Below are 20,881 nucleotides of genomic sequence, written 5' to 3'. Positions count from 1 at the left end.
TGAACTACAGAACCAACTAACCCCCCACCTAAACACGCTGTTCAACCTCAGCCTCTCCACAGGCTACGTGCCCATAGAATGGTGCACAGCAATGGTTATACCTCTCCACAAACGAGGGGCCACAACTGACCCTGGTAACTATTGCCCCATAAGCCTGACTGGCCTGGTCTGCAAGGCTATGGAGCGCATCATCATGGAACTCATTAACAAAGACATTGGGAACCTCCAAACACTTGACCTGACCCAGTTCAGCTTTGTTAAGGGCAGATCGTGCCTACTAAACCTGGTTGACTTCTTCAAGACAGTCACCAAGGCCATAGATGAGGGAAAGGTGGTTCACACAGCCTACCTTGACCTCACCAAGGCTTTCGGCACCATTTCCCACTCAGGTATTACAGGAAAAACTCACGAGCCTGAACATAAACCCCTATGTCATGAGATGGGTTGCCAACTGGCTTACAGACAGAACTCACACAGTAAAAATAGTGGGCTCCAGGTCTGACTCTAAATCAGTCACAAGTGGTGTCCCACAAGGCTCGGTCCTGGGACCCTTACTGTTCGGCAAATACTTCTCAGAAGTACAGGCAAACACAGGAGGACCTTGGCTAACCAAGTTCACTGATGACTGCAAACTGGGAGCCATAATTGACTCTTCGGCTGACACGGACATCCTCCAAAATGGGATGGACACCTGGTGTCAAAGTCATGGCCTCAAGCTAAATGTCAAAAAATGCATAGTCATCCCATTTGGGAAAAACAAAACACCCACTAATTACCACATAGGTAGCAGCCCCCTTAATACAGAAGAGGTAATAAGAGATCTGGGGACCCAGGTAGATAGTAATCTCTCCTTTGACAATCATATTGCCAAAGTAGTTAGGAAATCCTTCTATGTGGCCCATCTAATTACTAAAGGGTTCGCATCTAGAAATAAAGAGGTTATAGTGCACCTCTACTCGTCACTCATTAAACCTATCATAGAGTACAATGCCCCATTTGGGATGTACCTCACAAGACACTTCCAACAGCTGGAAAGACCACAAAAGTACCTCACCAAGAGGATTACTGGTCTCAAACATATGCCCTTTGCAGCCCGACTGAAAAAACTCTGGCTGTACTCAGTGGCATATTGCTTACTCAGAGGTGATCTCTGCCTGACTTGCAAAGCCATGTCCAACTCAGAATTGATGGACATGCTCCACCTAAAGAAATCCAAGTCACTGTGATACACGAGCTCTATTGAGCTAAACCTCACCACGACAATAAATATAACATGCTGGAGGGATAGATTCCTGTCACAGAGACTCCCCATGCTCTGGCTAGGCTTATAAATGCCCTTGGGCAGATAGCCTAGTACCTACCTATGAACCTATGAACCTATATGGGCAACAGATAACGTATGTCAAGCATACACACACATAGATGTGGGAAACTGAGAGACAGACAGTGATACAGAGAGAAACACAGGGGGACACAGACAGACTGAGTCACACACACAGATACCCTGAATGGCATACAGTGATGTTCTGCTGTGTTCAGTGGCATACCAGTCATAAACAGTTACATGTGCCAGCATAAAGTGTGAGCCCCATTGTGTAACAGTACTGAGGTTGGGTTTATAATATCACATCACCTGCCTGTGTATGTTTGTGTGTGTCCGTAGGTCTAAGTATTAGGAGAGTCTTCCCATTCAGTACACTTCACATTGCCCTACTTCACAAGATCTGCTGCTTTCATTCACCTTAGAAGTACCATTGGACTCTGATCACCCCTATAAGCTCTGTAGTGCATGTGATAACTGTGTAGCACTGTAATACAAATAACTAAATAGGTAGGGGTTCTCATCTCAATAATGCCAAGTGTGTGTGTGTGTGTGTGTGTGTGTGTGTGTGTGTGTGTGTGTGTGTGTGTGTGTGTGTGTGTGTGTGTGTGTGTGTGTGTGTGTGTGTGTGTGTGTGTGTGTGTGTGTGTGTGTGTGTATGTGTGTGTGTATAAGACAGTTGGGTATGCGAGAGTGAGGACATTTGTGTTTGTTTATAGGTGAAACACTTTTAGGTCATTCCCACCCACAACACTTCCCAGTGCCCCACTTTATCAGTCCTGCTGATGTCATTCCCCTTATCGGCACCTTTGGCCAGTTGCTAGCCCAGTAAGCTCCGTAGTGAGTGTGATAACTGTGTAACACTGTAGTATAAATCCCTAACTAGACATGGTTTCTAATCACAGATCTGGCAAATGAGTGTCTGTGTATGTTTGTAAGAAGTATTTTTATAATTTTCCCAACCACTGACCTACATTATCATTTCTGCTGATGTCATTCCCCTTATCAGCACCTTTGGCCAGTTGTCGGCCCAGTAAGCTCTGTAGCACATGCGATAACTGTGTAACATTATAGTAAAAATAATTAGATAGGCAGGGGTTCTACTCTCAGATCTGGCAAATGTGTGTGTGTGGGTGTATGTTTGTAGGAAGAAGTATTTTGATAAGTTTCCCACCCACTGGCCTACTTTATCAGTCATGCTGATGTTCCTCCTCTTACAGGTTCATAGGTGTGTACTAGGCTAATGGGCCTGGAGCTATTACAAGCCTAGCCCATAGTAGTGCTCTCCCATTGTGCCACCTGATGTTAGTTCCTAGTGCCTCCATCAAGTAGAGCCACTGGAGTGATCCCTGGAGTGAACTTTCTATTACCCATCCACTCATCAATATCTCTCTGGAACAGAGACATCTAGGTGCTTTGCTTGACATGAATGGGAAGTCTATTCCAGGGCATGTTCAGTCTCTGGGTGAGGGACCTGCCCCTCCAGCATGTTGTGTTGATTGTGGTAATGAGGTTGAGGTCCCTGCAGTGTGTGGTGCAAGAAGGATTGGGATGTCTTTAGATGTAGCATTTGTAAAAGAACTGGGTCAGACATGACTTTTCAAGTCAAGCAGAGATCACTTCTAAGTAGGTGATATGAGACAGAGAATACCTGGATTCTTTTGAGTCTGTCTGTGTAGGACATGTGTTTAATGCCTAGGATCCTCTTTGTGAGGTACTTCTGTGGCCTCTCCAGCTGTTGTAGGTATCTAGTGAGGTACATGCCAAATGGGCCATTATACTCAATGACTGGTCTAATGAGGGAAGAGTACACAGAGATGATAACCTTGTCCTTCCTGGATACAAAATTCTTGGCAATGAGATGTGCCACATAGAAGGATTTCCTGACCACAGTGGCAATGTGATGGTTAAAGGAGAGGTTGGTGTCAAGCTGTGTCCCCAGATCTCTTATAATGCCTGCAATGTTCAGTGGGCTCCCGTCAATGTAGTACTTAGTGGGAACTGAGTTTTTACCGAAAGGACTGATGATGCATTTTGTGGTGTTAAGGTTTAGGCCATTGTTTCCCCACCAATCAGTGGTCTCAGTGAGGGCTTTCTGTAGGATGTCTGCATCACCTGTGGAGTCAATGATGGATCCCAGCTTGTAGTTGTCTGTGAACTTGGTCAGCCAGAGTTCCTTTGTGTTGGCCAGGATTCCTGAGAATGAACAGAAGAGCACCCAGGAGTGATCCCTGTGAGACTCCACTCATGACTGGTTGGCAGTCTGACTTGGATCCCGTTACTTTCACACTGTGTGTTCTATCTCTGAGCCAATTTGCAACCCACCTAGTGATATAGAAGTTGCTGCCTAGTTTGGTGGGTTCTTCAATAATTCCTGACTGAGGAATGGTAGCAAGAGCCTTGGGTAGATTGATGTAGGGTGTATGCAGTGCCTTATTGTCATACACAGCCCTGGTAACTGACTCACAGAAGCCAACCAGGTTGAGCAGGCATGATCTCCCATTCACAAAGCCAAACTGTGTGGGGTCCAGAGTTAGGAGATTACCTATATGTTTGTCGATTGGGTCCTTGATGATGTCCTTCATATCTGTACATATCAGACTCCTCAGGCTAATGGGCTGATAATTCCCAGGGTCTGTAGTTGCTACACCTTTATGGAGAGGGATGACTGTAGCAGTGTGCTATTTGGGATGGACAAAGCCCGATGTGAGGCTGTGACTGAACAGGGCACACAGATGTGGTGCTAGCTATCTTTGTAATTCATGTAGAACACAGCCAGGGATAATTTTGGGTCCCATGGAAACTGTAGTCTTGTCCATGGACAATGCAGGTGTAACCTGGGTGGCAGTAATCCCGGGTGCCTGGCATTCTTCTGGCATTCTGATTGCTTCCCTAGGGGGGAGAGAGGGGTAAAGTTGGCACAGAATGTGTTGGCAAGAATGTTGGCTATAACTGTTGGGTATAGGAGGTAGCATTGTGCAGTAACTCAGAGCACTTCACTTCTAGGTATTGCTGTGGAGGTTCTTGATATAACTATCAAAGGATTTGTGATTTTTGCCAGTGACTGCTGCAATTCTGCTGTCATAGCTGGCTTTATATGATTTCATGAGGGATCTCAAGTTGGTGCTGAGGCTAATAAGGAAGTTTTACCACTCTTGGGACTCCACCTTTTTCTGCAACACTTCTGTCCTTCTGTTGTACAAGTTATCAATGGTAGGAGCCCACCAGATTGGCCTCCAGTGTTTGGATGAGAGTGTCATGTTTCTATTGGGTATGACTAGTTCCATGCAGTGATGTACATGTTTGTACAGTGCATTTGTGTATGATTCAGCTGTCATGCAGGTATTTTCCATTGGCATGAATGCTGTGAAGTTAGCCACTTCTGTTTTTTAGGAGTCCAAAGTCAGCTTTGGAGAAGTTTTTCAAGGTGGTTACCTTTGTGGGGGGTGTAAGTAAGATGTGGATTTCCATGGTGATGACTTTATGGTTGGATCTGACCAGGTAAGGATTGACTACTGTTGTCAAGCAATGGTCCCATATGTCAGTAATTAACACAGGTCAATGATGTTGCTTCCTCTACTGGGTGTCAGAATGAGCTGGTACAGGGCATTGGAAATAATGAATTCCAGGAAGCATTGGGCTAGTGTATTGGTCCTTGAGTATCATTCTGAGTTGATGGAGGGGTAGTTGAAGTCTCCTAGTATGAGAGTGTTAGATTGGACCTTGATAGATTCCAGGATGTTGAGGAATGTGGATTGAGTGTCTAGGGATAGAGATGTGGACCTATAAGCAGGCTATGACCTGGATTGCACTATTACCCAATGTCATTTGTACCTGAAGTACCTCAAATGCATTATGCTGGGATACTAGTCTAGAGGTGTGCATATCTTTTATTAATATGGAAACACCACCGACTTTGGAGCTGTGGTCCATGTTTTGGGGCTGACAGGTGTGGAATTTGAGCAGCATGACCCTCAGATTGCATATATCTATAGCTGTTAAAGAGGCAATTTGATTTGGAACACCACATAAAAGGCACTATAGGGGTGGCAAGACACTTAGCCAGTACCTGGAAATGTAGGGGTCACAGATGCAGGCCATTTCTGGCTAGCCATAGCAGTCTGACAATCATGTTATCCCAAGCAGACAGATACTGGATCCCCCGAGAATGACAGCAGACACTTAAGCCAATTGTTGAAGTCAATCATTCATTATTTGTACTGCTATATCATTCTGGGTGACATTAGTATACTCCTCAGGGCTACTGTCATACCTGCCTGGCCCACATAATCTGAGAGCTCTACCATGCCTCTTTGCATGCAGTCCAGGGAGGTGCATCTCAGGTCATTCACACACATATGGGCAATGACAGAGTGATATTTGTAGTTGTGGAGTAACCTGACTGGGTCTGTTGTGTGTTGGATTCTGGCACCTGATAGACAGCTGACTGTTACCTTCTTCATGTTCAATATACTGAGTGTGACATCTGTATGCCTCACTATTGAGTCACCTATGATTACTGTATTAGGCAAGGAGGTTAGCCTTAGGGGCTTAGGTTGAGGGGCACACTTTGTAGGTGAGATATGTGTCCTGTGGTTTGTGCTGTGTTGTGGTGGTCGAGTGGGTGTCTGTCTTGGTGGTCTCTGCTTTTTGGGTAAATGTCTATTGAGTGCCTCTGTGAAGGTGGTTGTGTGTTTTTTGTTTGTATGTCAGACCTGTGATAGTGGGTGCATGGAGGGGTATGTGTTCCATGTGGTATGGTGCAGGTGTTAACCCTTCTCCTCTTGACCATCTAGTCCAGTCTTTGCTGGAGAGTGCATATCTTCCAATTTGGTGATATAAGGGTAACTCTTACAAGTCTGATTGTTGGGAGTGTAGAGGAGAGGGTCATCTGTGTACATGAGGCAGTTGCAATAGTGCCTCAGAATGCCCAAGTGCACTGGGTTAATGGGCAAAAGCACAGAGAACTGCACTTTAATCATGCCAGGAGGGGTGGTCATAACTACTAAGTACTGGAGCTAATTTCATGAGGAACGACTACTGCTGGTGGTTCTCAGGTGTGCTAGAATAAGCAATACAAAAACCTGTTGTGGTGTAAGGCTATTAGGCTATTTGAAGTGCAGGAGAGAAAGAACTAGTAAGATCTAAGGGAAAACCTGAAGGCAGACTTTCTGGCTCCTGTAATAGTTTACCTCAGCTATGCAGTTATCAGCACCTTTGGCCAATTGTCAGCCCAGTAATCTCTGCAGCACATGTGATAACTACATAGTATAGTACAAATGACTTGATAGGCAGGGGCTCTAATCTCAATGCTGCCAAGTGTATGTGATTCATATACTGTATGGGTTATACCATTTTGAGTTGTGTACCACCCTGTAAACTTCCCATCACCCTACTTTACTAGGCTTGCTGATGTCATTCACCTTAGAAGTATGTTGGGACTAGGTAAAATTATGTAAGCTCCATGGAACATCTGATAACTGCATAACACTATAGTAGAAATAACTAGATATGTTGGGGTTCTAATCTCAATACTGGCAACTGTGTGTGTGATTTTGTGTGAGAATCATATACTATGGGAGATTTACAATTTTGAATTGTGTACCACCCTTTAAACTTCCCATCAGCTTACTTTACTAGGCCTGCTGATGTCATTCACCTTAGAAGTACCTTGGGATTGGATGAAATTATTTAAGCTCTGTGGTATGTCTAATAACTGAGTAACACTATAGTACAAATACCAAGATAGGCAGGCATTCTAATCTCAATACTGGCAAGTGTTTGTGTGAGAATCATATACTGTGTGGATTATACCATTTTGAGTTGTGTACCACCCTGTAAACTTCCCATCACCCTACTTTAGTAGGCCTGCTGATGTCATTCACCTTAGAAGTACCTTGGGAGTAGGTGAAATTATGTGAGCTCCGTGGCACGTCTGATGACTGTGTAACACTATAGTAGTAATAACTAGATAAATAGAGGTTGGTGACTGTGTGTGTATTTGGGTGAAGAGCATATCCTGTTTGGCTTATACCATTTTGATGTGTGTACCATCCATGTCTGTTTACCACTTCCTGATGGCATTACTTTATATAGCATGGTAATGCCACCTGCCTCACATGCAGCATGTTAAACCATTGGCAGGCCTTACCAGTTCTCTGTACAGATGTGTATGGAATATCCAGATGTTTACAACCTATATGTTGTCTGTGTCCCTTAACAATGCCCATGTATGTGATATTGTTGCCAAATCGGCCACAGTTAGTGTAGTGACACACATGCATCAGGTATCATACCTGGCTGTGACATCATGCTGATATAACATCTGCTGCACTATTACTTGTCCAGGCTTGTAGGAGCAATACATGACTCTACATGCTATTTCTGGCGGGTTAACTCACCATCCATGAAGACATTCAAAACATTATGTGTTGTAAGAGGTAGTGTGTTATGTCCCACGTATATAATCTATGTGGGGCATGTCATGTGTATATAGTATTACAGCACATCAAAGTGGGAATGTAGGTTTACTAATCTGTCTACTGCCAACTGTGTTTATGTTACTGTATGCACATCTCCTGTGTCAGGCCTTACTGTATGTATGCAAAGGATATACCATTTTGTCTCCCTGTTCCACCCGGTGAACTCAGGAATACATACCACAAACCTGTCATGCACAGTATCATGCATGCCCACATCAACTGCATCAGGGTTGAGAGTATGGGAAAGAAATGGCATGGCCAACAGGTGTTGACAGGTGAATCTGTTGCAGTTAATGTAATGGCTATGCTTGTGAGGGACATGCTGGCAGTACCGCAGTAACCTGTTCTGTATGTATGAGCTTGTGATACTACACAACACTGAGCTGACATGTCTGAAGGCTACCTGTCTGTGAGAAGGAGTATGTATCCAAGGTAACACTGTCTGACAACAGTGTCCCTCACACAGTGTTGCATGCATACACACCTTGCACATGTACATATAAAGCTGTACCTTGCCTATTCATGGTTGGTGAATTCCCACTCTGCCATGCTCCCTCTTGGGAATGTCTGCAGGGCCACAGTCTGCAGGTACACAGACACCTGCAACACAAACAGAATACAGTATGTCAGACTACATTCAGTTAGTGGTACTAACAGCAATAATGCATCATGGCTAATAAGGTACATACACCTGTATGTGTACCCATAACAAATGCAAGCAGACAGCACCTTACATGGTATTACACAGCTACATTGTACTATATACATCCTGTGCATCAGACCCATATTAGCATGTCTGTGCAACGATGTTATGGATGACAGGGATGTGGCACAGGTATCATCATATGCACAGGGTGTGGTGTGGGTTTGCCAGATGCCTAGGCTGTGCCATACAGTTGACATAATGTGTCTGTGTTTGGAGGGGTATCCAATAGATGGGCTGTGCAGAGGTGCTATGTGTGTGTGGAGGTGACTTGCCTGGGATACAGATGTGTGTGTGTATGGATGCACACAGTCATGCCATGTAGTTACCCTACACAGGGACAAGTTGGACAGCTGTGCATTGTACATGGCAAGGTGCCCAGTTCACCGTCTCGGCCATGGACAGTGGAAATGGACCTGCCAGGGGTATCACTGGCACCACCAGGCCTAAGGCCAGATGCAGTACTGCTTCCTGATGGTTACTGATGTCTTCTGGATCCATGCCCCTGACAGGACCAGCCAGGACCACATGTCCATGGGCTGCTCTGTTGTGATGTAGACAGCAGCCCCCATTCAGTAGGGCTGATATCACTGCCACTATGGGAGTGTGAAAGTGCATGGCCCTGTAGACTCTCTGCTGTTGTTGGTGTTGACCTACATCCACGTGACTGATGCCCATCCCCCACCACACTCTCTAGCACAGACATGCCACGGTTGAGGATTGCCAAGGTCTCATCCCACCGTCTATTCATGATGTCATTATTTTGACATGTGGCCTCAACAAGGTTATGCATGTCACCACGTAAATCAGGAAGAGTTGCATCCACCACCCTGAGTATTTGTCTGGTGTGGCATTCACTACATGCCTGTGCATCAATGACAGCCCGAAACATGCATCTGGTGACACCTGCTGTGACACTTGTGACAGTAGCTTGATGAGCAGCAGCCCTCCTGCGAGCACCCCTATCCATCTGCCTATGTGGGACCTTTCCTGCATTTGGGCTATGGACAATGTCTACATTCACACCTGCCATAGTCACCGCACTAGCCTGTTCCATGCCACCACCTGCCAACTGTCCATCATTTGTGGCCACTGGTGATGGGGTATGTGTGGCCATTGTCAGTGTGTGCAGGGATGGTATGGACAAGAGTGGGATGCCAAACAATGACACAGATTCATCCTCTGAGAACCCCACATGTACCTCACTATTCCTATCAACACTCTCAGAGTCTTCAGAGACAATGGTATCAGTTTTCAAGCAGGAGGGACTCCGATCTCCATTGCCACCTGTGAGGGGAAGACAACATATGTACATTAATACCTGCACTTTGAGGTTGGCTGGTATACACACACACACACACACACACACACACACACACACACACACACACACACACACACACACACACACTTACATGTGAGTTGGCACAAATCTGTTACACAGAAATTACATTACCCAAATGGTGACATGCATGACACATGACCCTCAACATCATGCACAGCAGCCAGTTTTTTACTACATGTAACTATCAATATAGAGCTCAAGGATACATGAGTAGTGTAAAAGACGATGACCATTCCCCAGCACAGACTGCACCCATGTACACATCATTGCTGTTCACCTGTATAGCACAGTGGCAACTACTACAGAACAAACCTCACAACTGTACAGATCCTCACAGGATGTGTAGATGTCTGGCTCACATGTTTGTCTGTTCCTCATAACCCCTGTGTTTGTCTGATACATAACTGGGATGATCTGAAGAGTAACGTCACTGATTAATGACATACATTTGAGTTTCAGATCTCCAAACCAGCAGTAAATGTGTGGTCACACAATTCCTGTTACACTACCATATTTCTAAGCTTACAGTGGATATGATAAGTGTACACAACCCTGTTAACATGCCATGTTCTTGTATTATATAAGATGAGACCGCAGTAATGCATTCCAATATATTACCCGCCTTTCATGTGACATATGACCTGTGCAATCCAGTCAATAAACAAACAAATGTGTTACATGTAAAATCTAATGAAATATGTACAGCATGGTGGTTGCATAAGTGTGCAGACCTTTAAAATGATACTTTGTTGAAGTAGCTTTTAAGTGATTTACAGCATTCACTCTTCTTTGAGAAGGTGTATATCCACATTGCACATCTTGACTTGGCATTATTTGGCCACTCTTCCTTGCAAAGATCCCCCAACTCTGTCAGATTGCAAGGGCAGCTCAGGTGCACAGCCTTAATCAGGTCACACTGGAATTTTGTTATTAGGTTTAGGTCTATGATCAGGCTGGGATAATCAGTAACCATGGGTGTGTTCAGGTGTAGCCATTCTTAGGTAGCTTTAGATGTATGTTTCAGGTCTTTGTCATGTTGAAGGCTGACACCCCTCCCTATTCTCAGCATTCTTGCAGACTCCTGATGGAGGGGGGCTAGACATGAGTATTATTTTGAACTGTTTAGAATTCTCACCACTGTGACTACAGGCCCAGTTCTGGCTTTAGAACAGCATCCCCACAGCAGGCCAATGCCACCAGTGTGATTCACCATGGGGATGGTGGTCTTCAGGTGAAGAGAGGTGTTGCTTGTGCACCAGATGTAATTTTTGGTATTGTGGCTGTGAGGTCAATCCATAGCCTCATTAAACCATAACACATTTTCACACATGCCTTTGGGAGACTTGATGTGGTGTATTGCAAGTTGTATGCACCCATGGATGCTTCCATCTTCTGACCCTACCCCATAAGCCAGACTTATGCAGAATATGGGAGATTGTTCTCAATATAGTACACAAAACCAGTACTTGCAAGAGATTCTGGCAATGCCCTCAGTGTTGCTGTATGTCTCCTGGCAGCCTCCATGACCAGGTTTGGACATGTCTTTTCATCAGTTTTGGAGGGATGTCAGGTTCTTTTCCACAGCACTGTTGTCCCATATCCAATCCACCTTTGGATGACTGTCTCTGCTGTGTTCCATGGTGTATGCAATGCTGTGGTAATTTTGCTGCTTTGTAAACTGTCTGCAAGCCATGGCTGTTGATGTTGCAGGCAACTGAACAAATGTCATGAATATCCTACTTGGACAGAAGACTGTTGTTTGGTGTCACTCAGAGTGCCTTTACTTGATGGCAGGTGTGTACTCAAACAGACTGAATGCTGTCAGTAAATCACAAGCTGCTGCAATAAAATATTATCTGAAGGGTGTGCACACGTATGCATCCAGCTTATTGTAATGTTTCTATACTCCATATTCGGTGCCCAACAGATTGGTTGGTTTTACAAGTGAATCGGTCATGTTATGGGTCACATTAAAGGTTGGAAAAGGTGTGGACTGACATTGTGGTCTCAATTTGTATATATCACAAACACCTGGCATCTTATCAGGGGTGTGTACACTGTTTATATCCACTGTATAAGAGTAGTGTTTCTCACATGTCCCTACCTAAGGACATTTGTCCCCCCATTTTGCCTGTCTCTGTCCAGAAGTCTTGCACTCACAAGTTGTGAGATATGCTACAGGAATGTTACATTCTCTTCATATAGGGCCCAGTGTTGACCCCTGTGATGCAATGCCGTTAACCCCACCACAAGAGAACATGCACATAAAGCAATACGGCTATGACTGACAGTTGTGCGCATGGTAAATTGCATGCCCTTCACATGCCTGGGGTATTGGCAAACCACAACAGAACAATTCCATACTCACCAGCTTCAGGCTTCTGGCCCACATGCAGACCAGAGGGAACTAGGTAGCTGTAGGAGAGAGGTATTGTCAGCAAACTCACATGTGGCATTGGTACAGGATGGATGCAGCATGTCTGCACATTTACAGTACAACCCCCCAATACTACACAATTTTGTCCTTCACCATAGATGTGCACTTCTGTGCATTAGAAATCCCCATCCACAACTGCAATTTGACCTGACACATGCATGTAGATACTCTACAGATACAAGTATGTCTGCTACACTAGTTTAGTAATCTCCACTGTGCCTTACCTGCACGCTCCTCGTTTATTGTCTGGGTGCCATCCACCTCCAGCATGTGGGGGTCTGTACCCTGATGTTGTAATGGGATGAGTGCCCCAAGGTTGATGAGGAGCTGCTCGGTAGGTGTCATTGGGGGCTGCATGGCTGGGCCCCCCACCTGTGGTTGTGTGGTCCCTGGCTACACCAGCAGCCCTTCACCAGGCATTGTGTATGAGATCGATTGCATGATGCTGAACCTGGTTGTATGTTTGTGCATGCAGGCCTACATTGTTTACCCTGTGAACAAGGTCATTCCACAGGGTGGTCCTCTCCCACAGATGTTGTTTTGTATGGCCAAACATTATACAATGGTTATCAATGATGGTTGTGATAATCAGAGTTGTCTCTGCCTCTGTGAAAGGCAGATGCCTCGCATGTTGCATTTCACCTGTAAGACATAAACAGGGAAACACATCACAGGACCTCATGCAGTTGGCAACAGTATGGACAGAAATTGCACATTAACAGTGGATATTTGTAGCCACCACTCGCAACCACACCATACCCCTGTAATCTATCAGCACAGTATGGGTTTGCATTGCACTCCTGGCCCTGATGTGTCATATTCCACCCAATGAAGGACAGTCAACCGCATAATCCTCTATTCCTCATTCATTTCTGTGTAGACAGATGACAGTGGCCATCTTCCACATGGATGGGGTGTGGATGGTGCCCAGGCTGTGTTTGAGTACAGTATGTGATGGAGCTGGGAGCACACGCCTGAGTTCATGTAGGATGCAGAGAGGGATGTTATCAGGCCCAATGGAGACTTAGTGTTGTTGCCTTTCAGTAGGCAATATGTACCTGATCACTGTTGATGAGGGGAGGGGTGCAGGTGATGTGCATATCCACCTATACGGATGGGGGATCAGGGGGGTGATGTTACCACCTACCTGTCTGATGCAGGTTGCCTATAGCCATGACATTTGTGTATGAGGTGTGATTGACCACTAGTACAGGATGAATTGTTTTGTTGCATCTGAGACTGACAACACATGTGGAGACAGCCTAATGACTGGCCTTGGTGGTGTGGATGTGTCTGATTTGTACTCATAGTTAGCCTTACAGTGATTCACCTGTGACCTTATATGCTTGTTTAGATAGAGGCGGACATGCTTCCAAGTTGTTGACTGCAACTATGTGGCCCTGTACAGCCAATATAACAACCTATTATGTGGTTTGTGTATTGCTGTTGCCCACCAAAGGAGATTACATTACTTAGGTGGAGGCGGGTTTTACAGGTCAGGCATTGCTGAGTCCATACAACTACAATGGATATATAAAGTGTGCACACCCCTGTTACAATGCCTGGTCTTTGTGCTATCCAACATGACACCACAATAACTCATTTCAAAACAATTCCCACCTTTAATGTGATTTATAGACTGTACAATTCAATTGAAAAACATAACAATCTGTTAGGGGAAAACATATGCAAATTAAAACAAGTACAATAAGCTGGTTGCATGACTGTGCATACCCTTAAACTGATACTTTGTTGAAGCACCTGTTTAAATAATTACAGCATTGAGTCTACTTGGGTCGGAGTCCATCAGCATGGCACATCTTTACTTGGCAGTAGTTGCCCACTCTTCCTTGCAACAGTGCTCCAAATCTGTAAACTTGTGAGGGCATCTCTTGTGCACAGCCCTATTCAGGTCAACCCACAGATTTCTTATTGGATTTAGGTCTGGTCTCTTGTTGGGACATTTCCAAACTGTAATTTAATCTGGTGAAGCCATTCTTTGGTTGATTTGGCTGCATGCTTTCCTATAACTAGTCTAGTCCAGATACAGATTTGCTGTATCCAGGACTGTTTGTAAACTTCTGAGTCCCCCAAGCCTTTCTGTTTTGGAGGGAAGCTTTTTAGCTTATCAGTGGGAGTGGTAAGCAGTAGGTAGCCTATCTACCACAAGAGTGGTTTCTGGCCCAGAAATTGTAGTTTACTGGCAATTTGGGCAGTTTTTCCATCTCTTTCAACTTTCTGGTTTAAAAGCCCATGTTTATCCTTGTTTCCCACCTTTCCTGTAAACAGTCAAGTCCAGATACAGATTTGCTGTATCCAGGACTGTTTGTAAGCTTCTGACCCCCCACGCCTTTCTGTGTTGGAGGGAAGCATTCTAGCTTATCAGTGGGAGTGGAAAGCACTAGTTAGCCTATCTACCACAAGATCCAGGTACAGATCCTTAGCTTTGACACTTGAATTTGCTTATTCATGCTCAGCACTTGTTCAGATCTTGTTAGCACTTAATAAGCTACAAATTACTACAGCACTCAACCTTCCTCTTTACCTAGAGAAAAACAGTTTTTGTACTTACTTTCTTCACTTGCTTAGAGAAAAACAGCTCTTATACTCACTTTCCTCACTTCTCCAGAGGAAAATAGTTTTTTATTCAGGCATGTCCAAGGGTCAGCTTCCAGTGTTCTCTCCTGTCTATCTGATGAATCTGGGCATCTTGTCGCAATGTAGCTAGCAATTGGCTTATGTACACAGACAACCCCCTCCTCCTACCACCCAACACCACAACCTGTGAGAGATGCACTTATCTAGCCAAACTGGAGGTAAAGCTCTCTCCAACCAAGACTGAACTTAACAGTCAAGAGGAGAAGGTGAACACTTGCACCACACCACACTCATCACACAGTCCCACTAAACCTATACCACCAAAATCCACACATAGAAACACAAAAACATTTGCAGATGCTCTCAATAATAATCTGCTCAAGCAACAGAGACTTCCAAAGCAGAAATGCAAGCAACCTCCACCCCCAACACAACCTAAATGACACATAGCCCACAGACACAGTGTGCCAATAAACCACAGCCTATAAGGCAAACCAATGTACACAACGCACTAGTCAGAGGTGACTCTATAGTCAGGAACACTGATGTCCCACTCACCAGGCTAAACAAGGAGAAGGTTACTGTCAGCTGCCTGTCAGGTGCCAGGATCCGCCACATAACCCACGCACTCAGGTCACTCCACAAGTACAAATGTGACTCTGTCATTGTCCATGTTGGTGTGAACGACCTGAGATGTACCTCCCTGGACTACATGAAAAGAGACATGGAAGAGCACTCTGATCTTGCAGCCCAGGCAGGTATGACCCTAGCCCTGAGTAGCATCCTGCCATCACCAAGAATGATACTGCAGTACATGGACAACATGACCTCAACAACTGGCTAAGCTTCTGGTGCCATTCTAAGGGGATCCAGTATCTGTCTGCCTGGGACGACTTGGTTGACAGACCATGATACTTTGCCAGAGATGACCTGCACCTGTCACCGCTGGGATTCCGGATACTGGCTAAGGCTCTTGCCACCCCTATAGTGCCTTTTTTAGGCAAGGTTCAAATGACAACTTCACCACTGTAATACGAACAGGCAAACAAAAACTGAGGGTAATGCTACTCAATGCTAGAAGTCTAAATCTCAAAATGCACTCACATGAGGCACTCCTTAAAATGGAGAACATCAATATCTGTGCAGTGACTAAGACCTGGTTCAAGGCTCCAGACAGCACCCCTGCATTACTAGACTATAACTCATACCACTCTTTTTGGCCATCTAACCTGGACCAGAACACCAAAGACGGAGGTGTGTTCATACTCATTAAGGATATCCACACTTCCAGGCTAGTTGCACAGCATAATGCATCCAAGGTTATCCAAGTGAAACTAACTATGGGCAAAATTGAAATCCAAATTGTAGCTTGCTACAAATCCCCCACCATGCCCCAGGATTCCCACTCCTCTTTTCTTGATATACTGGAAAATATTAGGGTTCAAACAAAACACCCTAATAATAGGCAACTTCAACTACCCCCACCATTAACTGGGAAACTACTCGTGTACCAACTCCTTCGCTCAAAGCTTTCTGGAATTTATAAATTCCAATGCCCTGGATCAACCTATCCACACCCCCACCAGGGGCAACAATATCTTAGACCTAGTCATTACCAACATGAGTGACCGGTGTTCCACACCTGAAATCAACTCCTTGTTGTTCAGATCCGACCATAAGCTAATCACCCTAGATATCCGCATCCCGCCCCCACCCACCATTAAGGAAACCAAGGTAAAAAATGTCTCCTAAGCCAACTTCATGCTTCTTAAGACAGAAGTGGTGAACTTCATCACACCCATGCAGATGGACAATACAGTTACAACTGCTGAATCCTACAAAAACGCACTCTATAAGCACTTTCACGAGTGCATGGATCGTGCTATCCCAAACAGAACCAAGATGCTATCCTCCAAAAAAAGGAAGCCAATCTGGTGGTCCCTTGCCATAAACAAACTCTACAATAGAAGGAAGAAACTGTTGCAAAAGAGAGTAAAATCCCATGAGTGGAGGAGCTCCCTGGTCAGCCTCAGTAAGAATCTGAGATCCCTTATAAGATCCTACAAAAATAGCTACTAAAACAAAATCACCACTGATTCTAAGGGCAACCACAAGGTATTCTATAGCTATGTCAAGAATCTCAATGGCAACACCCAGATCTGCTCTGAGTTACAGCACAATGGCACAAAAATTACAGAACCAACTGATATTGCCAACATCCTGGCAGATAGGCTTAGTGCTAACTTTATCCCCTTTTCACCCCCTAAAGGGCCCATATCTATACAGGAAGAATGCAGAGTCCCTAAAATCACATCTATGCAGGTAAAAGCTGCACTCTCTAAAACCAAAAGCACAGCATCCATGGGACCGGACAACATCCCAGGCTGCGTTTTACACAAACCAGAATGAACCATCTCCCCACCTAAGCACCATGTTCAATCATAGTCTCTTGTCAGGCTTTATACCCACTGAATGGTGCACAGCAACAGTTATCCCACTCCACAAAGGGGGAGCCACCACTGATCCTGGGAACTATTGCCCTATTAGCCTGACGAGCCTGGACTGGAAGGCCGTGGAACGTGTCATCACGGAACTCATAAACAAAGACATCGTAGCCTCCAAACTCTGGACACCACCCTTTTCAGGTTTGTGAAAGGCAGATCATGCCTTCTGAACTTCATTGACTTCTTTGAGGCAGTCACCAAAGCCGTAGACAAGGGTATGGTAGTTCACACAGCCTATCTTGACCTCACCAAGGCTTTCAACACCATCCTCCATTCAGGAATTATAGCTAAACTCACTAAACTAGGTGTAAATCCCTATGTCACAAGAAGGGTTGCCAAATGGCTCACTGACAGAACCCACACTGTAAAAGTTGCAGACTCCAAATCTGACTTCAAACCAGTGACAAGTGGAGAACCACAGGGTTCAGTCCTGGGATCTCTCCTGTTTGGTATCTACTTCTTTGAAGTACAGGCTAACACAGAAGGCCTCTGGCTAATGAAGTTCACAGATGACTGCAAACTAGGAGCCATAGTCGAGTCCCCAAATGATGTAGACATCCTACAGAAGGGCCTCACTGAGACAGATGCCTGGTGTCAGAGGCTTGGCCTCAAGCTCAATGCAAAAAGTGCATAGTCATCCCCTTTGGTAAAAAATCTGTACCCATGAACTGCCACATAAATGGCAGTCTACTTAATGCTGAATGTGTGATAAGAGACCTTGGGACCCAGGTGGACAGTAGTCTCTCCTTTGATAATCACATTGTCACAGTAGTAAGGAAATCTTTTTATGTGCCACACCTCATCACAAAAGGGTTCTCATCCATGAAAATAGAGGTCATTGTTCCCCTCTACTTGGCACTCATTAGACCTATTATAGAGTACAATGTCCCTTTTGGAATGCACCTCACAAGACAGCTGCAGCAGCCGGAAAGGCCACAGAAGTACCTCACAAAGAGGATTACTGACCTCAAACTAATGCCCTACACTGACCGTCTCAAAAAACTCCAGCTTTACTCTGTAGCATATCGCCTACTCCAAGGAGATCTCTGCTAACATATAAAGCTATGTTAAACCCAGAGCTGTTGGACATGCTACACCTAAAGAAATCCCAATCCCTCCAAGCTACATGCTCTAAGTACCTAAACCTTGTCGCTGCAATAAACAGGACATGCTGGAGTGATAGATTCCTGTCCCAGAGACTTTCTATACTCTGGAACAAGCTACCCATCTATATCAAGCAAAGTTCCTCATTAGCACTCTTCAAGAAAAATCTTGATGAGTGGATGGGAAGTAGGAAATACACCCTGGGGATCACTTCTGTGGTTCTGCTCGACAGGGGCACTGGAAATGAACTTTCTTGGGTGGCGTAAGCCAGGGATCTTTGTTGGATAGGATTACTTAGGCCCTTGGGCCGATAGCCTAGTACCTACCTATCAACCTATGTACCTATGCTTGGTGTCATTGTCATGTTGACAGGTAAAATCCCTCTTCATCTTTAGCTTTCTAATAGATGACTGAATGTTTTGGGACAAAACTGATTGGTATTTTGAACTCTTCATAATTACCTCCACCTTGACTAAAGCCCCATGTCCAGCTGAAGAAAAGCAACCCCAAAGCATGATACTGCCACCACCATGCTTCACCGGGGGGGGGGGGTGTTCTTTTGGTGATGCAAAGTGTTGTTTTGGGCCAAACATACCTTTTGTAGTTGTGGGACAAAGGTTCAACCTTGGTCTCATCAGACCATGGCACATTTTCCAACATAATAACCACGAGGCGGAAAGCTTTCCAATTAAGACCAACATGCTTTTGGGAGACTTGATGTAGTGTTTGGCGATATTTGTCCAGACCTGCACATTTTTCTGTGCAAGAAAAGGCATCTGTCTTGCAACCCTACCCCATAGGCCAGACATATGGGAATTTCAGGTGATTGTTGTCACATGTGGTACACAACCAGCACTTGCCACACATTCCTGCAGCTCCTTAAGTGTTGCTGTAGGTCTCCTGGCACCCTCCATGGCCAGTTGTCATCTTGTCTTTTCATCAATTTTGGATGGACATCCAGGTGTTTACAATGTCACTGTTGCCCCATATCTTTTCCACAGTTTGATGACTGTCTGCACTGTATTCCATGGTATATCCAGTGTTGGGGACTTTTTTTATACTCTTCTCCTGACTGATACCTTTCCACAATGAGATTCCTTTGATGCTTTGTAATCTCTCTGCAAAACATGGCTTTGGCTGTAGCAGGAAACTGGGTAAATGTCACAGAAATCCTACTGGGACAGCTGAACATTATTTGGTGTTAATCAGAGTCTCTTTAATTGATGGCATGTGTGCACTCAAGAAGACTGAAAGCTGTGATTACAGCAAGAGGTGCTTCAACAAAGTATCAGTTTAAGGGTGTGCACATTTATACATCTAGCTTATAGTAAGTTTTTTATATTTTATATTTTCTCCCCTAACAGATGTTTTTGTTTTTCAATAGAATTGTTCAGGTTATGGGTCACATTCAAGGTGGGAAACATTTTGAAATGATTTTCTGTGGTCTCATTTTCATATAGCACAAAAACCTGGCATTTTAACAGGGGTGTGTACACTTTTGATATCCAATGTATGTAGGTGCTCATATAGCTGTTTGTGGTGAGCATAGACAGAGGGTCAATGCATAGTTGGACATTTCTCCAATTGCAACCTGATACTCATGCTTATTCTAGTACCCATATCTGTGTCAGGGTAATGCAACAACCAGTAGCTGTAGACATAGATGTCTGTTGTATGCACTGAAACCAATACTACACACGTACAACATGCACAACTTATTTACCTGACTGCTTGCAACCCATCTCACTTGTTTTGTGCCTTCCAGCTGAACACATACATACATACATACATACATACATGTGCTCAGGTGATACCTGGTATACATTTCTGTTCTATGTTAGTATGGCACACTGTATTTGCAGTCTTGCTGCTCAGTCATACCTCTCAACCTATTATAGCAGGACATCTGGAGAATGGCACACATAAATGGGTGGCAAAGGCACATCAGTATTGACACTACATTAATATTGCTGTAACATACATAAGTAAGTTGATTGCACAGTAGGCTTTGCCATCACAGTAATAACTTGGAGGATGTCCGACATTCATAACTAGGCTATTATGTTACGATGTCAGTGTTCACAGACTTGCCAATTGTTTGCCTGACATTTCACAACTCTATGTGTAAGTGACTACAGATATCAGGCACACATATGTTTACTGTCCAGCGGAACACTGCAGTTGAATGATATGACCTCACTTTAACACATGCAGTTCAACATGCACTTCTGCAACAGTACTTTACTATGCACATGCTGTGTATAGGTCTTTTAGATTTACAAGACAAACATGCGTATCATAGTTATAATCACAGGTAACATATAGATATGTACAACATCCCAGTAGCTGGCCTAGCAGTGGCACAGTCAGCAGTGCTTGACAGACAC

This window comes from Protopterus annectens, chromosome 1.part2, assembly GCF_019279795.1.
Source record: "Protopterus annectens isolate FY-2018-M chromosome 1.part2, PAN1.0, whole genome shotgun sequence".
In the NCBI taxonomy this organism is placed as follows: Eukaryota; Metazoa; Chordata; order Ceratodontiformes; family Protopteridae; genus Protopterus; species Protopterus annectens.
The sequence above is the reverse complement of the archived record's forward strand: the minus strand, read 5'-3'. Positions refer to the sequence as shown.